The following is a 20199-nucleotide window of genomic DNA, read 5'->3' on the forward strand; positions in this document are numbered from 1 at the left end:
GAAATTCTCTAGAATTAAAGGTTTGAAAGGAGACAAAACATTATGTTCATTATGTCGTTCCCACTTAGCAACATAATGCAGCAAAATAAAGTTAGAATTTATATTCTGTACATTGAAATGACTTTACATGCCAATTTATAGGAATATAATCAAACTTGTTTCATGTGATTCATTTTGTGGTTTTGTACATAATCATTTTTTCTAACTTTGATGTATTTGGAGAGTCTTGAAAGAGAAACATCTTTAGATTTTGAAAATGCATGTTTTATAATCTAAAATGTTCTTTAATTCCAGTCAGTAATGCATTGAGTTACAGTAACATAATTTACCACTATTTGTGAAGAAATGCAGCTTTAATTTAGTTTGTGCAATAATGTGCACAGGTGCTGACTGCGGCCAAATTTGGGTTTGTTTAGTTCATCCAAATGTAAGCCTCAAAGTTAGTTTAAAAATGTTCTGATAGTGGCAATATAATATTTGATGGTTTAATTTCAAGTTTGGATTAAGCCATTGGTATGGAATGTTTGTTTGACATGAATAATATGATAAATTACTGATCATTGTAATATTGTGGCATGTGTAATTGCTTTGTAAATCTGCCTGAAGATAAGCTTCTGTTTTAAGTACAGAAACTTTCATTGAAATCTTCTTCGAATTCTTAACACCTAGGACACCTGTCTTTCGTAAGCATTGTATACTTTTTGTCTTACATGTATTTCCAACAGCATATGTACAAGTTATTGATTTTGTTTTGAATTGGTTTTAAGTTTATAATAATGAAAGATATTTTATGTTGACACAAAATATTTTTTTGCAAGGTATTATATTTTTTGTTCAGCTTATACAAACTTTGAAGTCGAGTCCAGCTGCAACTGGCACAGAACTACCTCTGCCATCACATAATGTGCAAGCAGTTCTGGGTCTTTGGGGTATGTTAGGTGCTAGTCAATAGAACAAACAACATACTTTGATCTGCTGGCATATTATGCAAGGGCAGATCAGTGCCTTTGTGCATTGCTATGGACTCTACTTATAAGGGAGTATATACAGTACCAGTTTATATGCTTGCTACAAGTGTATCGTTTGACTTTTAGGGGGCATTTTTATAATACATGTTATATTACAGTAAAAGAAAGATGCAATATGGCCCAGACAACTAATTAAATTCTAATAGACTGTAACAATAATATTAAACTATATTACTATACTTTTATGGCAAGATCAAGAAATCACACGGGCATCTTATGAATAATCTGTAGAAGAGGAAATTTTGTAAATGATGAAAATGATGTACTGCACATCTCATTTTTAATAAAAATTCTCTTCTAGGTGCCTGTTATAAAAATCCAGCCTGGTGAAATCTCTCTCTGTTTACATACAGTAGAACCAGTGTGTTGACAACAGTAAAATTAAAACGGGTTTAGGTTCAAGATTACTAACCTTGGAGATGCTCAAACTACTGGATCAAGGGTTTCTCGCAAAAATGATCCAGAGTGACACATCTTTTTAAACCCAGTGGGGGAAAGATCACAAAAATCACCTGTGGTTTCTGCGACTTCTCGTACTGGCTCAGCAGTTTTTCAATTTTTTTGTTTTTTAAATAGGTTGGTCAGATCACGTCCTTTCTGCCTTTTCTCCATGAACTCAGTCCTATATATGGAGAATATTTTTTAATACAATCACTGATATGATGGAGCTTTGTATTGCAGAAACTAGGTAGGTATTCTAATTGAATTGCTTCCTGGAGGGATTAAGTAATTTGATCCATCAATCATCCATTAGGAAATTTATAAAAAGGAGAAAAATTGTATCATGTTTAAAAAAAGATGACTGATATCTTCAGAAAAGTCAATGAGATGGAAAGATAACCTATTTAGGACGAAACTTGGGAGGATGAAATATCGGATGGTTTGCTGCTAAACAATCAGTTTTCAGAAAGTGGTGATACAGAAATAACTGGCATCATGTTGTTTACTACGTTTTTGGCCTTGCAGAAAATCTGATACATTGACTGAAATGTCCAAGGTACCCCATGCGTGGATTGTGGAAGATTATGTTTTAGTTACATGGCTGTAATTGCTGTGGTTCTGCCTTTATTATCAAGCTGATTGCAAAGTAGGATTCTGTACTCTTAGCAAAATTCACACCACTATGAGGAAAGGGCTAACCATAGACCTTTCCAACTGTAGTAAGAAAATGTCAGAACATCTGAGGAAGACAAAAAAGGAAACAAAATTGTAAACAGATATATAATTCAGATTTTTATACAGATAATGTTTATTTGTGGTCCAATAAATGATTTTCAGTTTGCAAAGGCTATTTTGAAGGGGAATGATAAGAAACAAAGATGTGATGTGATTTGGATTTTTAATGTAGCTTTAAATAAAATTCAGTCATCTTGCTATGATGTCTGCAATGTGGCAGTTTAAAGTGATGTCTAGCACTGGGGCATCATGCCGCAGACATGTAGGATGATGTCCCACCCAGTCACATTATCCTGACATCAGGCCGACCAGTCCTAAACTAACCTCTTAATGCCGAGTGCCAAGCGGGGCAGCTGTTAGTACCATTTTTGTAAGTCTTTGGTATGACTTGGCCATGGTTCGAACCTACGACCTCCCACATTCGAGGCGGACGCTCTAACCACTAGGCCACCGAAGCAGTTAAAGAAACAAAGAAGAATATTTACCATCTGATCAACAATTAGGTATGCAGATACGTGGTACATTTATTGTCAAAGAAGTGATGCAAAATTATTACGTGCTTATTTTAAATTAAGTGTTTCAGCACTTTATATTAATGTTGTCACCCATTCAGCTACCATTTGTCATAGTTCATCTCCACCCCACCCCCAATGATTTCCCCCACCCCACCCCGAGGTAGGTGTGGGGGACATCCCCCTCATAAGAAATCTTCTGGCAGCATCTCTGGTGACCTTAATTTTTTAAAATACAGTATTTAATATAACACCACAGACAGGCTGCTTTCATAGCTCATAAGAATTAGTTGCCTGTGTCCATATTTATGCATATTCATGTGTAATTACAAAGAGTTGTCCATGTTAAGGACACCTGTTTATAATGAATTATCTTGCTTAGTCCTCTGGCTGTCCTTTGCAGACTGGTTTGCCAGCCAGACTTTATGTAAAAAGATTATTAACTTCCGTTTGTCTTTCAATAAGTTGCCATGTGAAACATTTTTAAGGCTGATTTTGTTCTATGGTATTGATATACATTGTGTGTTATATCAACATAAGTAAACTTAGCATCCAGTAGAATTATGAATAACAATGCAGGTTCAAAGCACTGGCCATAAAACAGAAAACATGTCTATATAGCTAAAAATGGTGTTAACGCAACAATACCCACATGGGATAACAGTGATTGTATTGTATTGGATATATAGTCCATGAAACTTGCATCCAGTATATATGTTTGTATTTCATGCTTACAGCTTGTGTTGATTTTTCATCCTTAATCAGTTTTAAATAATGTGCAGTTTTTATACTGGCAAGGAAGTCTTGAGATCAAGATTGTGTATATAATATATTCAGTGCTCAAATTTTATTTTTTTGTATAAATATTTGTATAAATATTATAACAGAAAACAAAGTAATCTCACCTATCCAAGAAATGGAGTGGTGTGATGATTTGCATTATTCAAGAGAGGTGTCTATTTGTGGAAGTGGCTGTTAATGAAACTTAAATGCAAGTCGAAAATGAGAGTAAAATGGGATAATGTTGGAAAATGGTGACTTTTGATGAAAGGTGAGCTTTAGAGGAGGTAGGACTGTATATCCCACCTATTGAAAGGTCACCTATATTAAGCAATCATATCCTTGTAACGTTTAACCTCTATTCAACAACCACTTGTCTTTTCTCAGTTCATATTGTTGACTAAAGACAGATTAGAATGTATTACTTTTGCATGTATGATGGAGCCTTGAATGGGTATGTGGACTTGAAAGTTGATTTCGGTTTAAGGTATCAGTTGTCATTTAAAGCTTTGTTGTTGAATAATCACAGCTAATTATATCAAACTTGCAAATACATTGAGGTTGATAGGGACAACCTAGCTGATCTGCACATTTTACTGTAGTAGTATTTGTTAACTTTTGGGTGTTTCTGTTATTGATAAAAGAGGTTCTAGCTTCAGTAACGCTCCCCAAAGTTTAATTTGCTGGCAACATTCAATTTTGAACATTACACAGTTCTTGGTAACTTAAATAAGTTAACATTGTGCTTGGTTGTCTTGTAAAGAGTTTTTATATTCAAGGAAAACAAAAATTGCAGTTTTTACTCAAACTTGAGTAATTCTTCAGCAGCTCTTCTCAAGAATGAAAAAGATTTCAATGTGTACAACTTTGAAAACATTTTTTGCATCCATATTAGTATCTCTGCCTCTAACAAAAATCTGAACATAGATGTATTGAAAGTAAGGTAAATAGAATCTCAGTTTTAGGATAGATTTTGAAACATTTAATGAAACTGGGTCCTGACTCCCCAAAACAGGATTATCATTTTGAAATTGAGTTTCGTCAAAAGAGTTTTTATCATGTGTAGTTGGTCCAAAACAAAAATGATACAAATTGACCTTCAGTATGGCCACCATGGTGTCCATCGTCAAAATATTATCTCTAATATGTATCTGTTCAAATGGATGGTGTTATTAACATGGGGTTTTCACCAGTAGTCTTCTTAATGTGCCTGCTTGGTCCTAAATGAAAATGGTGCCAATCATTAGTGTAATAATTGCTGCCATAATGACTGTCATGAAAATCTTGCTGTCAATACTCTCCCTGAATGATTGTTCATATTGACGTGAAATTTTCACCAAAAGATGATGTCTAATTAGTCCCAAATGAGAATGGTGTCAATCTGATAACCATTATGCCCACCACAGCAGCTATTTTGAGAATCTTGTTATTACTGGAGAATATCAGAAATGGTTTCACCACTCAGCAGTTAAAAGGAAGAAATGGTCTTGTCTTGAATTCCTAGAAATTCTAAGTTTTTGGTGCTCAGTAGAGCAACAGTACCTTCAAAGGACTCTTGTTTTTATTGTTCTAGTCATTCTTACTTTCAGTCTTATCCATCTTAAATTATTTAATTAGTACAGCTCTCCCCACTATAATGCCCTTCATTATATCACAGTTTCTGTTTATGAGGCATGTATAGTTATTGATCCCATATTATTCTGTGGTAGAATTTAGAAGTAGTTCGTTATAAGAAAGTAATGAAATTACTACAGTACTCTCTTACTATAAGGCCCCTCACTATAACAGTTACTGTTATAATGCAAGTAAAGTCATGGATCTCGTTTTGTAAACTAGTAGTAAAATTATATGTATCCTATAATTCATTATAAGGCAGTCCCACTGTAAGGCAGCATTCTTTATGGACAACATTATATTGAGGGAGGACTGTATCATGTACTTCATTATAAAGCAGTATCCTCTGTAGCTTTCATGGACAGCATTATAACGAGGAGGTATTGTGTTAATGTATTCGGACAGGAATTTATACAGATTTCATCAGTAGGCACTTCTCACTGTGGTCATAATTGTTCTCTCGTTTTATGTCGTAGTATGTACAAAGAATAGGTTTATGTATTGTGTATGTCTTTTACAAACCTGAATATAAATGATGTTTATGAAGCTGTCACTGAATAACTGTGTCAATTATGAATATAATTTTAGCTGTTTTGTACATTTCTGCAAAGAGTTATGGCTAAATTGATTTTATGGCATGCTTAATTTCAACTGTTTTCATTGCATAAATTGTTCCTCTCTGGAAAAGATCTGTAATGTAATTATAATATTGTTAAACTTGAAACGGGATTTAGAATTATGAAGGTAGCGTTTCATTGGAAATGAATCCACAAGTTGCCATTGAGATTTATTTCTCACATTGACTTTGTATAATGTTAAAATCTACACGAATATGAATTTTTTAAAATTGTTCTCTATTTTAATTATTTGGCCCTACTGTGATTGAAAAAGGGACAAATGTTTCATATGTCTTTCAGAATATCTGATCTGTATCTAACCATCAAAAATCTATTTCAGTTCAATAGCACAAAAGCTGTTAGAGCTTGAGTGATGAAATTTTATGCACTTGATTATAGTCATGTGTAGATGGCTTGATTAATCTTTGAAGTCATTATACCTTTCATGGAAATTTTTGTTAAAATACTTTTGGGGGGAACTTTTTTTAATTTTTACATAAACTGATTTTTATTTTTTTTTACAATTAAGCAAAAACCTCATGAGGTGAACAAATGAAATTAGGTAGGCATTTATTTATATGTAGATGACCTGATTATATTTTGAGTTCATCACACACATTTTAAAGGTGTTTGCAATTTTTTTTTACATATTTGGACTTTGTAAAAAAATACATATGTCACAGTTAAGCAGAGAGCACTTGAGGTAGAGAAATGAAATTTGATATTTATATGAATATGTACATAACATGTTACTTTTTTAAAACAAACTCTGTGAGCACAATATTCGGTCAAACTTTGTTCACTTTTATGCCAACATTTCAACATTTTCTACATTTTTGAAACTTTGGGAAATTTACTTTTTTGGTGTATTGGGCATACATTTTACAAACACAACTCTGGTACATATTGTATGTAGAAATCTTGTTCCTTTTTCATTACATTGTTTTCATTTAGTAACAGTCGCCAGTGACATTTGTATTTTGTCTGTCCAAGCTAAAACATTTCATTGGAGATTCTGTTCTATCCAGAATATTTGCAAATTTTGAATATGTGCTAATTTTGTTTTTATACTCATTTGATATGCAAGTTGCATAGTTATTCAGGGTATACCATTGTGGTAACAGACTTATTTTACGTCTTGGTAGTTCCGTGTTTGATTTCACAAGTCTGCATGCATATACGTGATGAAGTGGCCATGCATCCAGAGTTGTTATTTTCCATGGGTTTTCTGGTTTCCACCACATCAGAGAGTCACCACATTATGCCACCACTGGATTCATTGAGATGATGAATATTACAGGATTACTCTTGACAGTGCTTGCCGGTAGCTTCTATTGGGTCAGTGGTTCTTTCTGGGGTTTCTTGGGTTCTTTCTCCAATATTAATACTGGCCGCCATGAATAGCCTATCTCATGCTGAAAAATGGCATTAAATCCTAAACAGCAACTCTTGACAGCCACCCCCACCCCACATAATAAATACCCTTTGCAGATTTTTATCATTGACTTTAACTGCAGATTTGCCAACCTTTACTTTTACCCTAAGACTTACTGAAATGGCTTTTAAATTATGGGTTTTGTTATTGATATAAAAAAACCCAACATGAACAGCACTTATGGTCAGATCTGGATATTGGTACAGGTTTGGTACAGATGTAAGTTTTCATATTAACCTACAGGATTTGGTCAGGGAACCAGACCAGTTGTATAGGGGGTACTGAAGATGTTTCAATCCACCCCAATTATTTATGCTAAATAGCTGTATGAGCTTTTTGCTTTTACATAATTGCATTGTCAGGAAATGTTGTTAAACTACAAAAAACACGTTGAAGGTGAAGGGGACAGACAAACTCTTTGTCTTGTAAAGATCAAACAATTGGCACAGATATATAAAAAATATTTGATTATTGCCCATGGCATGTAAGTACCATGTGATCTTTAAAAAACCCAACAAAACTCCCAAAGATTATGTCAATTTGAGATCTAGGAAGAAGTCATTTTCTTGCATTGGGTTTGGAGCTGCAGTTTCAGAAACCTAACTGGATGTCATTAGGGCCCAGTTGTGCTTTGCAAATTTTTTAGTTGAACATAATGCTGCTTTCACGGAACCAAACCACTTTTCTGAACTTGTAAAACTGTATGTTTTCCAGTTTAAATTAGCAGTACATGATATTTTGTTAGACCTTTCTAAAAATGTGCTTTACTGAAGTCTTTTTTTGGCCAAGGTTGGCAGGTCTGTAATAGAAATGAATGAGTATTAAGCTTTACTGATGTCTTTTTAGCTAAGTTGACAGGTCTGTAATTAAAAATGAATTGGTATCTATGAGCCAGCGAGGGACATAGGGCATGTAATTGTTTGTTACATGTAACATAACAGTGAACAGCATGGACCATGATTGGCATTTGATACAATAGAAGACCTGGGTCTATTTTGTTCAGCATATGATGCAGTAAAAGAACAGGATCAGTGTTGCTTGGCTTATGATACAATCTGTGACCAAGGTCAATGCTGCTTGGCACATGATACAATCTAAGATCTGGGTCTCTGTTACTTGCAGTTGTGTGTGTATATTTATCATGTAGGGTTGTCTACTTTTTACATAGAAAACTTTGGTACATTTTCTTTTCAGATGTGTTAAGTTGGTTTCTCAGTTAGGTATAAATTGTTAAAGCTACATTAAAAATTTAACACACACACACACACACAGAGCTAGATACAATGGTCCCTCACTGTAAAGCACCCCAGTCTATCATGGTCCATGATAGAACACAGGTATGGTCATGGATGCTATCAGTCTAACATCGTCCATGTTAAAACACAGGTATGATCATGGGTGCTATCAGTCTCACATCATCCATGTTAAAACACAGGTATGATCATGGGTGCTATCAGTCTCACATCGTCCATGTTAAAACACAGGTATGATCATGGGTGCTATCATTCTCACATCATCCATGTTAAAACACTGTATTATATTTTTAGTTAATTCCTCCCAATATTGACCTTGACTACTGTTTAAATTTGCTCATGAGTCCGGCTGCAAGGTGCACAGACCCAATTCTGCTGGCGCATAATCTGCCAACATATCTAGGTCTGTGTAGTTTGTTAGGAGTAATCAGTAGAACAAACTACATAGATCCCAAACTACAGGCACATCATGCTATGGTAGATCAGGATTTATGTTGTTTGCAGTTTGACTCAACTTGTAAGCAAATATATGCAGAATATCACAATAATATGAGGGCTCTCTTGTAATGAGGGAGACCAGTAAGCATTTTGATTGAAAACCTTTCCCCAGTTCTTTAAAAAGCTTAAAAATGCTGTTATCAAAAGTTACAAATTCTTGACAATTACTTGTAAAATTCTTGTTTTTCGGATTTTGTGTGCACATAACGCTGTGTTGTATGACCTCATTTGTAGTGTAATTGTTTTATATCAAATATAATAAAGACTGAAAAATAAATAGAAAATATGTTGTTTTCAAATTGTACATTTTACTCACAAGAGAAGCAAGTTTAATATCTCTCAAAATAAGTTGAATTTTCCATTTTCTTCAGATGTCAAGTCATTTGGTATATTTTGTTTATTTTCAGTTTCAAACTGAGGCTATGGATTCACTTTTTCTGTACATCAGTGAATTTATCTGTCTTACCTTGGCTGTAGCTTGTTTTTTTTACTGCACCTTTGGAGATCAAGATTGAGAGAGAGGGATGGCACATCGTGATGATGAATTTGTGTTACCACCAAACACCATTATTGACTTGCTTCCCTTGATCTTTCAGTGGTGAAAACATTTTCAGAAAGCGTGGTTGCCCACAAATAGGCTGTCCAAGAAAATCAACTGGTTGTGCAATTCCAGTTGAAAATGATATACTAAACAGTAATTAAATTAATTCACCAAATGTATAGTCATATTATCCCAATTTGTCATGTGAGTGATTGAGCCACTCTTATTGGTTAAATGTCAGGATTAGTGTAAGTATGTATTTGCATAGGATTATGAAAGAGTGATTGCATTTTAAGATACCCACATCATTGCTGCTAATTTGATATTGGTAAGTGATGAAGAGTAAACATGTCTTGTGTAATGAGCTTAGCATCTGGCATGTCCCCGTCCTGAACTGCAAAGTGATGACTTGAAATCGGATTATTATGTAATAGTGGTTCAAAGAACCATAGTCATCAAAATCGAGTTGCCTGGCTAGGCATTGACTTGTTCACACTTGGTTGCCCAGAACTAAAACTTGGTTGCCTTGGGCCATTGGGTAATGGATTTACCTGTCCCTGTTTATATCGAGCCTCTTACTGCAATACACTTTCACTTAATACCATCAACTTTTCCTTTAGGGTGTATGTCGGAATGACTGCTCTGGTGACCTAATGGTTAGAGCAGACGCGGGAGGTGGCGGGTTCGAGCCAAAGACTTATAAAATGGTACTAACAGAATCCTCGCTAGGCGCTCAGTATAAAGAGGTTAGTGTTAGGAGTGGTTGGTCTGGTGTCAGGATAATGTCACTGGGTGGGACATCATGCTACATGTCTGTGGCGTTATGATCCACTGCTAGACATCGCTCTAAACTGCCACACTGCAGACATTGTAGCGATATAACTGATTTTTTTTTATATAAAGCTACGTTAAAAATGCACATACACGCATTTTGGAGTGAAGGCCTTTTGCACAATAAAATTGGGTTACTATGACCTTCTTTCTGGGATTTATTTATTTATTACAGATTGATTGCAATGGGATATCTTTGTCTTCATCTGTTTGGTGACTACAGTCCTATTTATTGCATACTTGAAATATGGACAATTATTGGCGAAATATTTTTCATATTTTGTCAATTAATATTTTGTGAGCTTGAGCAATAAACCCAAACTGCCTTCATAATTTTTGCCAAAGATGTTTTACATGCCACCATTTGCTTTACAAAAAAGTTATGTCCCTCAAACAACCTTGACAAGAATGTAAAATATCGGGTGTGCTGCATCACTCAGTTGGACTTGCTGTAATAGCCGGATAGAGTAAACAAAATTCAGTTATTGCAAAATGATAGTTATCCCAAGCCTACCATTTCTCATATCACTCATTTTTATATGATAAGTGAATAAATGCAATTGAAGTTGAGATGAATTTGTGAATTGGTGGTGGGCTGAAGAGTGAATTGAACTTAAAAACGTAATAACTTTCATTCAGAACCGAGTTTTGGCATATAAGAAAATTTATTTAAAAAATTCTTTACTGGTGTAAATACGGAATTTATTTCATATTGTAAAGAAATTAAAATGAACTTATATATATATGTGTGTGTGTGTGTGTTTCTTCTTGTATCACATGATAAAATCTATCCAGTATTAACATACAGAAGGAAATATCCTCTGCTGATTGTTAGAAATGATTGTTAAAATAATGGAAAAGAGCAAAAACCAACAAGTTTAGAAAAATTATATAATTGATTTCATTAGAATACAAAGTGACAATTGAAAAAGAAGAATTGTGAATTATATCTCAAACAGTCCAAATGTTCTATCACAAATCAAAACGTATAGAGTATTTTGAATGAATGTCTGTGATGTTCCAAGTGAATTCCAATCTTCATTGTACTGATGTACCAATAGCCTGGAATAGTGATGTGCTAACAGTCTTGATATATCACAGTGAATTCACAATAATCCCATTTAGTGATTTAGTTCTAAAGTCAAAGAGCTCTTTGTAATTACAATGAATGATTTAAATAAATAAATCCTTTCAAATTAAATCTGCACAACTAAAACGTTCCATTAGTCAGATGTTAAAATAAGAATGAGTCATTTTGATATAAACGACCCTAATATAAAAACCTAAAACACAATAAGAGGACCATGATGAAGGTCATCTCAATGACAATTTCCATGAACTTTGAATCGATGCTGTATCTAGCTCTCAAAACCAAGTAAAAGTGTTAATCTACAAGTGATAATGATTTAAATATATAATCCGTAATCATAGGCAAATACTACATCTGTAATATTTTGTTTACAAGAAAATAACATTAGGCATGTAGGCCCAAACTCCTCCTCAGTTATGGATAAAGGTCAATCGCACAATACAAATTAAATATAACATATAATCACGGACACAATAAAAATTAAAGATAAATACGTTCTGGATCTTTTTTTAAAGGTGTAACTTCACTAATTTAGTCAATTGGCTTTTATTGCATCCTATTGCAATTCCTAAGAAAAACATTTTTCTCGTTTTCTTAGTTTCTACTGGTCACAGGCCAGAAGAAATTGAGGAATGGTCTGTTGTCTGTCTTCCAACGTCCGCCCATCTGTTAGCACAAGTTTGTTATCGCTATTCCTCCTAAACTACCTGCATGCTTGCCTTGTATCTTTACACACACATTCATCCTATTGGTCCTAATTGTCAATGGCGCTAATCGGACATCCAATATGTCAGCAAGATCGGCCATCTTGAAAATATTGGCTGGCACATCAACATGAGATTTTCAGTAAAAGACTTCTTATGAAGCCCTGTTGAGTCGAAATGAACATGGTACCGATCTGACTTCCAATATGGCCATCACGGCAGCCATCTTGAAAATCTTATCGCTACTTTTCTGCAATGGATGATCATAAGAACATGGGGTTTTCATTTTTAAAAAATCTTATTATGATGTCCTGATGGTGATAAATGAAATGATGCCGATATGATGTCCAGTATGGCGCCAAAGTGACCATCTTGAAAATCTTATCGTTACTCCTCCCATATGGATGATCATATTAACACGAGGTGTCCACTGAAAGACTTCGTAATCAATTGCTCCTGAATGATAATAGTGCTGATATGAAGTCCAATATGGCCGTCTTAGCAGTCATCTTTAAAATCTTCTTGTGACAACTCTCATCGAACAGAAGGTCATATTGGCATGCAGTTTTAACTAAATTACTTGTTATGATGTCCATTAGGTATTAAATGAAGATGTTGCTGATCTGACATCCATTAATATCTCCATGATAGCCATCTTGAAAATCGTGATATTGGTACTCCGGAATGGAAAGTCGTATATTGAAAACATGTTATCTCTACTCCTCTCCAAAAGGTTGGTTATATCGCCTGTGTTATTCACCAACAGGCTTCTTGTGATACCTACCTAGTCCTAAATGAAAAGTATGACAGTGTTATATGGCTTCTACGATGACTGTCTTAAGAATCTTGGCACTACTTCCCCTGAATGGGTGATCATTATGACGGTGTTTTCACCAGGTCCTAAATGCAAGTGGTGCCAGTCATACATCCAGTATGGTTGCCATGACAACTGTCTTTAAAAAATAATTGTTGTTACTAATAATGGATTATCATTACGACATGGGGCTTTGACCAAAAGATTTATAACGATGTCTTCATGGTCGTAAATGAAAATGGCACCAAGCTGGATCCTGTCTGTGTACCACATACGCTAGTTAGACAATCTTGTTATTGATGAAGAATATGATAGATTGTATCAACACTTAACAGTTAAAAAGAGGAAATGCTCTTATTTTGAATTCCTGGAAATTCTTTTCTCCCAGTAGAGCGTCAGTCCCTTCTTATGACTCTTGTTTTGTTTTTTTATACTGGAGATTTTCTAACCAGTGAAGAATGTCAACCGCTTTCACTAGGAGCAGTATTAAAGCCTATACAGAAAATAAATGTTTATTGAGTTCAGCCATTGATTCTGCTAGCTCCAGCAAGATTACTTGCACTAAACACTCCAGCAAATTTGTTCAAATGGAACTATTTTCTGAAGATGCAACATAACCAATGCAGAGTTTTGGATAATTTGGTGGGGGTGGGAGATTTTTGGACATGTGTATATTATTGCGTAACATAAGTAAGATGGTCTTGTGTACTTACAGCTGATGAGCAGGATTTCATCAACATTTTAGAAACAAAATTAAGGAAACTTATAAGAAACATATTTGATAACTGTACCTTAGAATCGGATATTTACTTTATCAGTAAAACTATTTACAAAAAGAATTTGTTGTGCCAAATGACGTTATTGACATGCATGTGATAATTCTCGATTTCCTGGAAAATTATCTCGTTTTAATTACGATTGCTGATACGGCGGTTTTTCCTCATCATAAATCCCGTTTTCAACCTTCAAAAACTACTATTTTTGAAATACAAGAATCCACCCCATTGTGCATGTTGAAAGACAATGCTCTGTCATTGAAATCAAACTCAACAGCTTTTGAGTACCTCTTTTATAGAGTGGGTTTTGGGTTGTAGAATAGGCCTGATGCATCCTGGCTGAATGTTACAAGAGGCGACCGAGGGGTACTTAGGTAGAGGAGACGTCTGTTCAATGCAACACCCTACTTTGGTCTCAGCATCAGCTAGACGGGTTATCGTATGAACCCGGTATGATCAATCGGCTGTTCACGTCATGGGATCAAGGTCTCTAAAATTTAACCACACGTTGATCCCATTCATGCAAGTTTATCCAACCTTAGTGTTTTCTATCTTTGCTATTACTCAGTAGCCTGCTGTAGACATGGTACTAGAAGGTGGTGGCTCCCTGGTCAGCTATTACCCAGTACTGTAGACATGGTTCTAGAAGGTGGTGGCTCCCTGGTCAACTATTACTCAGTACTGTAGGCATGGTACTAGAAGGTGGTGGCTCCCTGGTCAGCTATTACCCAGTACTGTAGACATGGTTCTAGAAGGTGGTGGCTCCCTGGTCAACTATTACTCAGTACTGTAGGCATGGTACTAGAAGGAGGTGCTCCCTGGTTAGCGCTATTACTCAGTACTGTAGACATGGTACTAGAAGGTGGTGGCTCACTGGTCAGCTATTACTCATTACTGTGGACATGGTAAGAGAAGGTGGTGGCTCACTGGTCAGCTGTTACTCATTACTGTGGACATGGTAATAGAAGGTGGTGGCTCACTGGTCAGCGCTATTACTCATTACTGTGGACATGATAATAGAAGGTGGTGGCTCACTGGTCAGCTATTACTCATTACTGTGGACATGGTACTATAAGGCGGCGGTTCACTAGTAAGTCAGACAGCGATTGAAATAACACGCTTTCTAGCCTTTCCCAAGTATACCACTGATGTAACCATGACATTTGTGTGCTGGACCGACGTGCTTGCGTACTGTCGCCTCTTTGGTTATCGCAGTAGGTGGTGAGCATAGGTGATGACATTTTGTACAAATTAATACCAAAGAAACATTTTCAGAATCAAACGAATTAGAAACGATTCCACTGACTCTGACTCTGACACTAATATGGAAGTGAACTGATTGACCACTCCCAAAGATGTCATCTTTTGCAATTACCAAGACCGTGAAAAATTTGACTAGAGTCCAAAAGGTTTAAAACAAGAAAGAAAAAATAAAGTAAAACAAAATTCAATTCCGCTTAACTACTTGTGGAATGTGACACTCATACAACTTATTAAGTTAAAATGTTTGTTGATACATGTATACAAGTGTCTCCACACAAGTCAATGAAATCGTCAAAACCTATACAATGCAGTGATCCAGAGGACTGTGATGAATTACAAATATTCCAGAATCTTAACCCATAAAGTTTAACTGAGATGAAGAGAATTCAGGTGACACGACAAGGTTCGAAAATGCCCACAGTAACCCAGCATCACAGATTGTTCTAGTGGCAACACTTCAGTTTCCACAAAGACAACAGCAGGTGAATGTCGTTTACGCTCGCTGCTTCGAGGACGATTACAATGGCTTTACTTGACATGAAACTTAAGTCGCTAGGACAAAGCACCAATATAGCTGTTCGATCCGCCAAGGTGTAGATAGGGTTATCTGAACCTTGGCTAGCGCAAATGACGGCCCTAAAGAATTGCCGTTTCAGTCCGGCTCACAAACAATATGTGATGTAATGTGATTTGGATTTTTAACGTAACTTGAACAATTTTTCAATCATATCGCTACGATGTCTGCAGTGTAGCAGTTTATAGCGATGTCTAGCACTGGTTCATCAATCCGCAGACATGTAGCATGATGACCCACCCAGTCACATTATCCTGACACCAGGCCGACCAGTCCTAATACTAACCTCTTAATGCTGAGCGCCAAGCGAGGCAGCTGTTAGTACCATTTTTGTAAGTCTTTTGGATGACTCGGCCGGGATCGAACACACGACCTCCCGCATCTGAGGCGGGCGCTCTAACCACTAGGCCACCGGAGCGGTCACAAAAAAAACATCAAACCGCCAATTAAAAATATCACAATGTAAAGCAGCATTTCAAGAAATGCTTATCAGGCTTGCTGGATACGTGTCCATCATTACACATAATATCACTCCTTACAGCCAAATTAATCTCAGTATTACTTTTCAGGCCGTAGACGTTCTTGAGTCTGCTCTTTCACTCCGTTTAATATATTTTCCTCCAAGCGCTCCAATCAATCAGTCTGATCTTGACTATCTTTATTGAACAGTTGCCGACGCCTTTTGTTTCGTTTGGCGACTTTAACAGCCACCATACACGTTGGGACAGTATATTTATCAAGAAAGGATGGAACATGATAGAAGACTTTGGTTCAAAACGCAGTCATTACCTTTTTAATAAGTCGTATACTTACCTGCATCATGCCATAAGATTCGAACTCGTCCTTAGAACTGAATACCGCCAGTCCATCTCTTGTGCTTGATTTATCTTGGGAGCTTAGTGACAACCTAAGGGGTGATGAACACTATTCAAATATACATGAAAAAGTTACACTATCAAACATGAGGGGCTCGGACAGAGATGGAAACAGAACAAGGCAGACTGGGAAATGTTTCAATCCCTTTGCGAGTCAAATATCACAGTTGAACATTTTGACAAGGAATTGGATAGTAAAGTTCTTTTTTTGCAACGATACCACATGAGGATGTTGGGGATACAAATTATAAAATTTAGTCGATTCATAACCTTGTCAGCAAACCATGTCAATACGGCATCCGTGTACAGAAAAAGTACATTAATATATAAATGCAAATACAGCAACTAAAAATCTGAATTAACGCCGAAAATACCGAGCAGTAAAAAGCTCGTCGTACCATTTTAGAGAGAGAGAGAGAGAGAGAGAGAGAGAGAGAGAGAGAGAGAGATTTAATTAATATAATTATCAATTCATTATAAATTTGAAATTAGGTGAAGACAATTTTATTTGCCAGTGGCAGTTATTCAGTGAAAAACAAATGCTCATTTAATAACGTAAAAATATGACAAAAACAAAAGTTTTGAAAATCGATATGTTATCAAAATTCCTTTATTAAAATTAATCTAACATTTTTATATTCCTTTTTTAAAATTAATCTTATTTTTTAAAATAATTTTAGTTCTAGATAAGAAGAGCTTATGTTACGGTACTTCGTCCGTCCGTCCGTTGGCACAGTTTTATCATGGCTACTTCTAAACTTCTTGGATGATTGCCGAGAAATTTTATTTACATTTATCCCATGGTCTAATTGGTCCTAAATTAAAATAGTGCCTCTCGGAATCCAATATGGACGCCACAGTAGCCATCTTGGAAATCTTGTTTTCGCTACCGCTCTTGTATGGATGGACATATCAACACAGAGTTTTCACGTTATCACATGTGTATATTGAAGATTGTAATATAATCTACTCCATGATAGTTCTGGGGTTAAAAGAACATTTGTTGTACGTTTCGTTTGAGGGATTATGAAACTGTGTAGATTATATTGTCTGGCTCTGATATTTCTGTTATTAAAAGATTTGATGGAGAAATAGCTACGTGATAATTAAGAAACAAGATTCATCTTGTTCTAAGTCGAAAAATATGTTCGCGACTGAGTTTGTATTTGGGTAACGTTAACAAATGTACATATTGTATCACTGAACATTCATGCTATTATCGTAGTGGTTGTTACGCAGAAAAGCCTTAAAAATAATATATCAAAAATTGGTGAACAAATGTGCCTATTCCACGAAAAAGGCGACGTTTTGTGGGCGAACTGTTTTCTTCACGATTATTTTAAAGGGCTAAGTCTGTGATATTCTATACAAAAATATAAATTTCTAATGTAAATTCCACGAAAGATTTTTCTTCTTCTAATGATTCATCTATCTTCACAAAATAAATAACATTTTCATGACGATTGCCTCTTTTTGTGAAATGAATCACATTTTTTTTAGAATTGCACTTTTTCACAAGACTTATTTTTGTGTGTGGAAACTTTGCACCGACACGTTATCACACGTTTATTATGAAACAAGTTATATTCTTAATTAAAATGAGGTTTATTTTTGTAAAGCAGTACCTTTTTATGACAAGATTACAATAACGTGTAAAGGCACATTTCGCCAGGAAAGTAATATTCCTCATGAAAATTGTATTTTTCTACGAAGTAAGTAACATTTCATAGACCAGGTAACTTGTTTTGAAAGGCTGCACTGACGTGTAAAGACATATTTTATGGGAAGAAACTAATATTGTCAAGGATTAGTACTATTTGTTCACTAAAAATAACTTTTTCATTAAGAGTTTGCCCATCCCAGCTGACACTGTGTCAATGTTACCAGACCCTGTCTGTGCATAATTGCTGATTAAAGTGTCTTGTTCGCGGGCTTATGTATATGAACATGAGGTTCCTCGAGGTATAATCTGTAGGATCGACTTCGAAGTTGCGAAGTGGGGGGGGGGGGGCATTCTTCAACATTTCATTACGGTTTTGGCTCCGGTTTTCATTTGCATATACACACTTATTTACTAAAAACCCTTCAAGAATCCCGTCACAACTGGCACGAATCATTATAAAAATGAGACAATTCAGTATGCGATATACTCGATAGCTTCTTTTACCATAGGGTCAGGATCAGAGTAATCGGAAATTTGCGTTAAGGTTTTGGTTAATATATTTTAATTTGCTTGTCTCTTGATGGATTTTTTTTTTCATATTTAGGATAAATTATCATAAAGCTAAGACTATTTATTCTATGATGTGCTGTTTGCGTAAAAGTTTTGGTTAAAGTTGTAATTTTTTAATTTGCCAACATTTCCCAAATCTCTGTTAGATTCTCGCCGTGCTTGCTATACATCATTATGAATGTACAAGAGGGTTGTTCGCCCTTTTGACCTTGATGTCAAGATGAAAGATATAACAAAATGTTAAAGTTTTGGTTCAAGGCGTCTTGTTTGCTTATATTTTCGAAACTACTTCATGCTTTTATTTTTTTTCATACATGGCATGAGTAAATGTGAAGCGAAGACAATTGATTCGACGACACGCTTTCTCCCCTGTTCACATATGGGTAAGATCAAAGTCACATAGCAAGTTTGTTCAGCCTTTTGACCTTCGGGTCAAGGTCACACATTTTACAACAAAGCTTTGTTCGTGGGATCTACATGCAGGCACTGGCCATCTTGTTAGTCATGTGACCCATCTGGTATTGTCCCTTTATCAGCCAGTGAGGGCTGATGCGTTTGACTACATCAATGGTCAGTTATACAATCTCTATTAAGACTAATTTCTTTCCGAAAAGATGATGGCATGACACAACCAACTGTCATATGTTGATGTGCCGTGAAACATGCAAGCACACACCTGTACCAACTTCAGAATCGATTTTTTGACAATAGTTCTTTTGTTATGTCCCCACTGCTTATACGTAAAATGGGAACATTTTCTTTTGGTGCTGTCCGTACGACCGTACATCCCAAATCTTTTTTTGCACGTTATCGTGATAGACAGAGCCGCGAAATTTTACATACTTTACTATTATGTTCGTAGACAGATGAACCGATTACTTTTTGAGGCCATTATATCAATTTGTAATTTAAAAACAAATATGTTTTGAACTTTTGGGGCTTTGATATTTAGACAAAAAGACCTTGGTAGCATGATGAAAACCACTTGAAACATAAAAAATCAAATCGAGAACACATGTATGCAGTTATATGCACATGACCTGATTAGATTTCAGTCAAAATTAAGCAATTGTTTATTTTTTTAACACATATGTTTGAACTTGGATTTTTTTTAATACGAAAATTTTGTAAGCAAGATTAGGCAAAATCTACCTGAGGTAGACAACTAGTATTTGGTATGCATGTTTCTATGCGTATGGTTCAGGTTATATGCCGTTATATGCATATTGTTTTCAGAATTTGTTTGGTTCTTTCAAGTTTTTTACTTTATCTTGTTTGTTCTGCCGAACACTCTACTAACATATTTGCGAAGGCAAAATCAGACATCGGAAATCTTTAGCCAAGATGAAGTCACGTGAACACCCCTCTCGAACCCATTATATAACGTTTTCTCTAGGCTGCGTCCTTGCGCATTTATTCAGAAGATCGACAAGAATGCACCTAAATATAGGCGACGCGTTGTAAAAGGACCCAAAAGTCGTTTCCAATTTTAGTGATCCGTGTCCCGCTTCGTAGTCGCGGTAGCTTAGTTGGTAGAGCGTCAGAATAGTAATCCAACGGTCGCGGGATAGATGCACGCTAAGGC

The 20199-nt window shown here is 35.7% G+C and overlaps 1 long non-coding RNA gene across 1 annotated transcript; it reads left to right on the plus strand.

Moving 5' to 3' along the window:
• Nucleotides 1-43: 43 nt before the first annotated feature.
• On the plus strand, nt 44-9197 carry LOC149780340 (uncharacterized). Its single transcript, XR_016415059.1, has 2 exons — nt 44-8548; nt 8647-9197. It is a non-coding gene; the product is annotated as an uncharacterized LOC149780340 (long non-coding RNA).
• The last annotated feature ends 11002 nt before the right edge of the window (nt 9198-20199 follow it).

The sequence above is a fragment of the Sinohyriopsis cumingii genome, chromosome 16 (assembly GCF_028554795.1).
Source record: "Sinohyriopsis cumingii isolate HCF-2022 chromosome 16, ASM2855479v2, whole genome shotgun sequence".
Classification (NCBI taxonomy): Eukaryota; Metazoa; Mollusca; class Bivalvia; order Unionida; family Unionidae; genus Sinohyriopsis; species Sinohyriopsis cumingii.